This window comes from Perca flavescens, unplaced genomic scaffold (assembly GCF_004354835.1).
Source record: "Perca flavescens isolate YP-PL-M2 unplaced genomic scaffold, PFLA_1.0 EPR50_1.1_unplaced_scaf_18, whole genome shotgun sequence".
Lineage (NCBI taxonomy): Eukaryota > Metazoa > Chordata > Actinopteri > Perciformes > Percidae > Perca > Perca flavescens.
In genome coordinates this window covers 80,218-88,093 of record NW_021166603.1, presented here as the reverse complement: position 1 = coordinate 88,093, position 7,876 = coordinate 80,218, and positions in this window count along the sequence as shown.

Genomic DNA, 7,876 nt, shown 5'->3' with positions numbered 1-7,876 from the left:
ATTATTTTACCAGCCACTTACAGTATATTATTTTACCAACCATATATTAAATTTTACCAGCCACTTATATTATTTTACCAGCCACTTATATTATTTATTATTTTACCAGCCACTTATATTATTTATTATTTTAATATATATTATTTATTATTATTTTTACCAGCCACTTATATTATTTATTGATTATTTTACCAGCCATATATTATTTTACCAGCCACTTATATTATTTATTATTTTACCAGCCACTTATATTATTTTACCAATACTTATATTATTTATTATTTTACCAGCCACTTATATTATTTATTATTCTTATATTATTTTACCAATACTTACAGTATATTATTTTACCACCACTTATGTTATTTTTACCAATACTTATATTATTTTACCAATATATATTTATTTTACCAGCCACTTATATTATTTTACCAGCCATATATTATTTATTATTTTACCAATACTTATATTATTTATTATTTTACCAATACTTATATTATTTATTATTTTTTACCAGCCACTATATTATTTATTATTATTTTACCAGCCACTTATATTTATTTATTATTATTTTACCAGCCATATATTATTTTACCACCACTTATATTATTTATTATTTTACAAATACTTATATTATTTTACCAATAAATTATATTATTTATTATTTTACCAGCCAATTATATTATTTTTATTATTTTACCAGCCATATATTATTATTTTACCAGCCACTTATATTATTTTACCAGCCATATATTATTTTACCAATACTTATATTATTTATTATTTTACCAGCCACTTATATTATTTTACCAGCCACTTATATTATTTATTATTTTACCAGCCACTTATATTATTTATTATTTAAAATATATATTTATTTTACCAACCACTTATATTATTTCCAACCCTTATATTATTTTACAGCCACATATATTATTTTACCAGCCACTTATATTATTTTACCAGCCACTTATTATTTTACCAGCCATTATATTATTTTACCAGCCACTTATATTATTTTACAAGCCATATATTATTTTACCAGCCACTTATATTATTTTACAAACCCTTATATTATTTTACCAATACTTATATTATTTTACCAGCCACTTATATTTTTACCCAGCCACTTATATTATCCCAGGCATCGGCGGGTGGTGTGTTCATTAACGGAGTATATTGTATCTCAGCTGGCGTTGTCAGGTATCAGCAGGTGGTGTTCAGTTCAGGCGTTAACAACGAACGGAGTATATATCTCCATCTGGCATTATCCCAGGTATCAACAGGTGGTGTGTTCAGGTAACGGAGTATTATCTCCAGCTGGCATTATCCCAGGCATCAGCAGGTGGTGTGTTCAGGTAACTGGTATATTATCTCCAGCTGGCATTATCCCAGCCATCAGCAGGTGGTGTGTTCAGGTAACGGAGTATATTTTCTCCATCTGGGAGTTATCCCAGGTATCAGCAGGTGGTGTGTTTCGGTAGTGAGTATATTATCTCCATCTGGCGTTATCCCAGGTATCAGCAGGTGGTGTGTTCAGGTAACGGATTATATTATCTCCATCTGGCGTTATCCCAGGTATCAGCAGGTGGTGTGTTCAGGTAACTGAGTATATTATCTCAGCTGGCGTTATCCCAGGCATCAACCCAGGTGGTGTGTTCAGGTAACGGAGTATAATATCTCCAGCTGGCATTATCCCAGGTATCGGCGGGTGTTGTGTTCAGGTAACGGAGTATATTATCTCCAGCTGGCATTATCCCAGGCATCGGCAGGTGGTGTGTTCAGGTACCGGAGTATATTATCTCCAGCTGGCATTATCCCAGGCATCGGCAGGTGGTGTGTTCAGGTAACGGAGTATATTATCTCCAGCTGGCGTTATCCCAGGTAACGGGCGGGTGGTGTGTTCAGGTAACGGATTATTATCTCCAGCTGGCATTATCCCAGGTATCGGCAGGTGGTGTGTTCCAGGTACCTGGAGCATATTATCTCCAGCTGGCGTTATCCCAGGCATCGGCGGGTGGTGTGTTCAGGTAACGGAGTATATTATCTCAGCTGGCATTATCCCAGATATTGGCGGGTGGTGTGTTCAGGTAACGGATTATATTATCTCAACTGGCGTTATCGAGCATCGGCAGGTGTTGTGTTCAGGTAACGGAGTATATTATCTCCAGCTGGCATTATCCCAGGTATCGGCAGGTGTTGTGTTCGGGTAACGGAGTATATTATCTCCAGCTGGCATTATCCTGCGGTATCAGCAGGTGGTGTGTTCAGGTAACGGAGTATATTATCTCCAGCTGGCATTATCCCAGGCATCGGCGGGTGGTGTGTTCAGGTAACGGAGTATATATCTCCAGCTGGCGTTATCCCAGGTATCGGCAGGTGGTGTGTTCAGGTAACGGAGTATATTTCCAGCTGGCATTATCCAGGTATCGCAGGTGGTGTGTTCAGGTAACGGAGTATATTATCTCCAGCTGGCATTATCCCAGGTATCGCAGGTGGTGTGTTCGGAATAACGGAGTATATTATCTCAAGCTGGCATTATCCCAGGCATCGGCAGGTGGTGTGTTCAGGTAACGGAGTATATTATCTCCAGCTGGCATTATCAGGCATCGCAGGTGGTATGTTCAGGTAACGGAGTATATTATCTCAAGCTGGCATTATCCCAGGTATCAGCAGGTGGTGTGTTCAGGTAACGAATTATATTATCTCCATGTGGCATTATCCCAGGCATCGGCAGGTGGTTTGTTCGGAGTAACGGGAGTATATTATCTCCAGCTGGCGTTATCCCAGGTATCGGCAGGTGGTGTGTTCAGGTAACGGAGTATATTATCTCCAGCTGGCATTATCCCAGGTATCAGCAGGTGTGTATCAGACATGGTTTGCTTCAGTGTAAGGTGCTCCACAGGCTCCATCTGTCTCGGAGCAGACTCCTAGAAAGGAAGATAACCATGTGTCCACCCTCCCAAGAGCATGCACCCATAGTGTCTCTCGAACATCACAATAACTCCTCCTTTATACTTTTTGTCCTCAGGCGCTTCAAGCTATCTATTTCAGTGTGCAGCGGTTTACTCTTAAACTACACCTTTTTATGGGCGTGCTCTAATAGATTCACATTCCTCTATGTGACAGTTGTACCCTGAACTCATCATGGATTCACACATTCCTTGAAAGTTGTCCCCAGACTAACCTTCTTGTGTAGTACCCTACATACAAGATATCAAATACATCTGAAACATGTAGGCTGGAAATATCAACCTATCACTTACCCACGATGTATCCAGATCAGTCCGCTAGCTCCCCATGCTGTCGAGGCTCCAGCTGCCCTCTATCATCGTTCTGGGCTGCTTCCCAGCGGTAACACAGTATCTATCATACCGTCTGGACTCGCCCATGGTAACACAGTATCTATCATACTGTCTGGACTTCGCCGCGGTAACACAGTATCTATCCTTACCCGTCTGGACTGGCAAGCGGTAACACAGTATCTATCATACCGTCTGGACTCGCCCAGCGGTAACACAGTATCTATCATACCGTCTGGACTCGCCCGGTAACACAGTATCTATCATACCGTCTGGACTGGTAACACAGTATCTATCATACCGTCTGGACTGCGCGGTAACACAGTATCTATCTATCGCCGTCTGGACTGCGCCGCGGTAACACAGTATCTATCATACCTCTGGACTGTAAGCGGTAACACAATATCTATCATACCGTCTGGACTGTGCGCGGTAACACAGTATCTATCATCGTTCTGGGCTCGCCCAGCGGTAACCTGATATCTATCATACCGTCTGGACTCGCCGCGGTAACACAGTATCTATCATACCGTCTGGACTTTCGCCCGCGGTAACACAGTATCTATCATACCCGTCTGGACTGTTAGCGGTAACACAGTATCTATCATACTGTCTGGACTGTTATGATAACACAGTATCTATCATACCGTCTGGACTTCGTAACGGTAACACAGTATCTATCATACCGTCTGGACTGCCCAGCGGTAACACAGTATCTATCATACCGTCTGGACTGCAAGCCGCGGTAACACAGTATCTATCATACGTTCTGGGCTCGCCCAGCGGTAACACAGTATCTATCATACCGTCTGGACTCGCCCAACGGTAACACAGTATCTATCATACCGTCTGGACTCGCCCATGGTAACACAGTATCTATCATACCGTCTGGACTAAGCCGGTAACACAGTATCTATCATACCGTCTGGACTGCCCCCATCATACCGCTGGATAACTGGTATGGTATCTATCATACCGTCTGGACTGCCATGCGGTAACACAGTATCTATCATACCGTCTGGACTGCAAGCCCGGTAACACAGTATCTATCATACCGTCTGGACTCGCCCAACGGTAGTATCTATCATACCGTCTGGACTCGCCCAACGGTAACACAGTATCTATCATACGTTCTGGGCTCGCCCAGCGGTAACACAGTATCTATCATACCGTCTGGACTCGCCCAACGGTAACACAGTATCTATCATACCGTCTGGACTGTGGCGGTAACACAGTATCTATCATCCCATCTGGACTCGCCCAACGGTAGTATCTATCATACCGTCTGGACTCGCCCAACAGTAACACAGTATCTATCATACCGTCTGGGCTGTTAGCAACGGTAACACAATATCTATCATACCGTCTGGACTCGCCCAGCGGTAACACAGTATCTATCATACCATCTGGACTGCTTTAACGGTAGTATCTATCATACCGTCTGGACTGCCCAACAGTAACACAGTATCTATCATACCGTCTGGACTCGCCCCCAACGGTAACACAGTATCTATCATACCGTCTGGACTCAAGCCCAACAGTAACACAGTATCTATCATACCATCTGGGCTCGCCCAGCGGTAACACAGTATCTATCATACCGTCTGGACTGCCCAACGGTAACACAGTATCTATCATACCGTCTGGACTCGCCCAACGGTAACGCAGTATCTATCATACCGTCTGGACTGGCCCAACGCGCGGTATCTATCATACCGTCTGGACTGCGCCCAGCGGTAACACAGTATCTATCATACGTTCTGGGCTGCCCAGCGGTAACACAGTATCTATCATCGTTCTGGAATAAGCCCAACGGTAACACAGTATCTATCATACCGTCTGGACTCGCCCAACGGTAACACAGTATCTATCATACCGTCTGGTCTAAGCCCAACGGTAACACCGTATCTATCATACGTTCTGGGCTGCCCAACGGTAGTATCTATCATACCGTCTGGACTACAACCGCAACGGTAACACGTATCTATCATCGTTCGGGACTCGCCCTTGGTAACACAGTATCTATATCGTGCGTTAAAGGACTGCTTCGCGGTAACACAGTATCTATCATACCGTCTGGACTAAGCCCCGCCGCGATAACACATCTATCATATGTTCTGGACTCGCCCAACAGTAACACAGTATCTATCATCGTTCTGGGCTGCCCAGCGGTAACACAGTATCTATCATCGTTCTGGGCTCACCAGCGGTAACCGCGGTATCTATCATACGTTCTGGACTGTTAGCGGTAACACAGTATCTATCATACCGTCTGGACTCGCCCTTGGTAACTTACGGTATCTATCATACGTTCTGGACTCATGCGGTAACAGGTATCTATCATACCGTCTGGACTAGCCATGGTAACACAGTATCTATCATACCGTCTGGACTAAGCCCAGCGGTAGTATCTATCATACCGTCTGGACTCGGTAGTATCTATCATACCGTCTGGACTGTGCCCGGTAACACAGTATCTATCATACGTCTGGACTGTTAACAGTAACACAGTATCTATCATACCGTCTGGACTCGCCCAACAGTAACACAGTATCTATCATACCATCTGGGCTGCCCAGCGGTAACACAGTATCTATCATACCGTCTGGGCTCCCAGCGGTAACACAGTATCTATCGTACGTTCTGGGCTGCAACGGTAACACAGTATCTATCATACCGTCTGGACTCGCCCAACGGTAACACAGTATCTATCATACCGTCTGGACTCGCCCAACGGTAACACAGTATCTATCGTGCGTTCTGGGCTGCCCAACGGTAACACAGTATCTATAAATGCGTTCTGGACTTGCCCAACGGTAACACGGTATCTATCATACGTTCTGGACTCGCCCAACGGTAACACAGTATCTATCATACCGTCTGGACTCTGGTAACACAGTATCTATCATACCGTCTGGGCTCGCCCAACGGTAACACAGTATCTATCATACGTTCTGGGCTGCCCAACGGTAACACGGCTATCATCGTATCTATCATACCGTTCTGGACTCGCCCAACGGTAACACAGTATCTATCATAATGTTCTGGACTCGCCCAACGGTAACACAGTATCTATCATATGTTCTGGGCTCGCGGTAACCAACGGTAACACAGTATCTATCATACCGTCTGGACCGCCCAACGGTAACACAGTATCTATCATACCGTCTGGACTTCTGGGCTGGTAACACAGTATCTATCATACCCGTTCTGGACTCGCCGCCCGGTAACACAGTATCTATCATACCGTCTGGACTGCGCCCCGCGGTAACACAGTATCTATCATACCGTCTGGACTCGCCCGGTAACACAGTATCTATCATACCGTCTGGACTTGGTAACACAGTATCTATCATACGTTCTGGACTAGCCCAACGGTAACACAGTATCTATCATACGTTCGGGACTGCGCCCAACGGTAACACAGTATCTATCATACCGTCTGGACTCGCCCAACGGTAACACAGTATCGGGACTAACACAACAGTATCTATCATACCGTCTGGACTGCGCCCAACGGTAACACAGTATCTATCATACCGTCTGGACTCGCCCAACGGTAACACAGTATCTATCATACCGTTCTGGACTGCCCAACGGTAACACAGTATCTATCATACGTTCTGGACTGCGCCCACGGTAACACAGTATCTATCATACCGTCTGGACTGCCCAACGGTAACACAGTATCTATCATACCGTCTGGACTCCGCCCAACGTAACACAGTATCTATCATCGTTCTGGACTGGCCCAACGGTAACACAGTATCTATCATACGTTCTGGGCTGGAACTGTACAGTATCTATCATACGGACTGTAACGGTAACACAGTATCTATCATACCGTCTGGACTGCCCAACGGTAACACAGTATCTATCATACGTTCTGGACTCATACCCAACGGTAACACAGTATCTATCATACGTTCTGGACTGCCCAACGGTAACACAGTATCTATCATACGTTCTGGACTGTTAACGGTAACACAGTATCTATCATACGTTCTGGACTGCATTACGGTAACACAGTATCTATCATCGTTCTGGACTGTAACGGTAACACAGTATCTATCATACGTTCTGGACTCGCCCAACGGTAACACAGTATCTATCATCGTTCTGGACTCGCCTAACGGTAACACAGTATCTATCATCGTTCTGGACTGCGGTAACACAGTATCTATCATAATGTTCTGGACTCGCCCAACGGTAACACAGTATCTATCATACGTTCTGGACTGCCCAACGGTAACACAGTATCTATCATACGTTCTGGACTGTTAACGGTAACACAGTATCTATCATACCCGTCTGGACTCGCCTGGACAACGGTAACACAGTATCTATCATACCGTCTGGGCTCGCCCAACGGTAACACAGTATCTATCATACCGTCTGGACTCGCCCAACGGTAACACAGTATCTATCATACCGTCTGGACTCATGCCCAACGGTAACACAGTATCTATCATACCGTCTGGACTGCCCAACGGTAACACAGTATCTATCATACCGTCTGGACTAACACAGTATCTATCATACCGTCTGGACTGTAACGGTAACACAGTATCTAT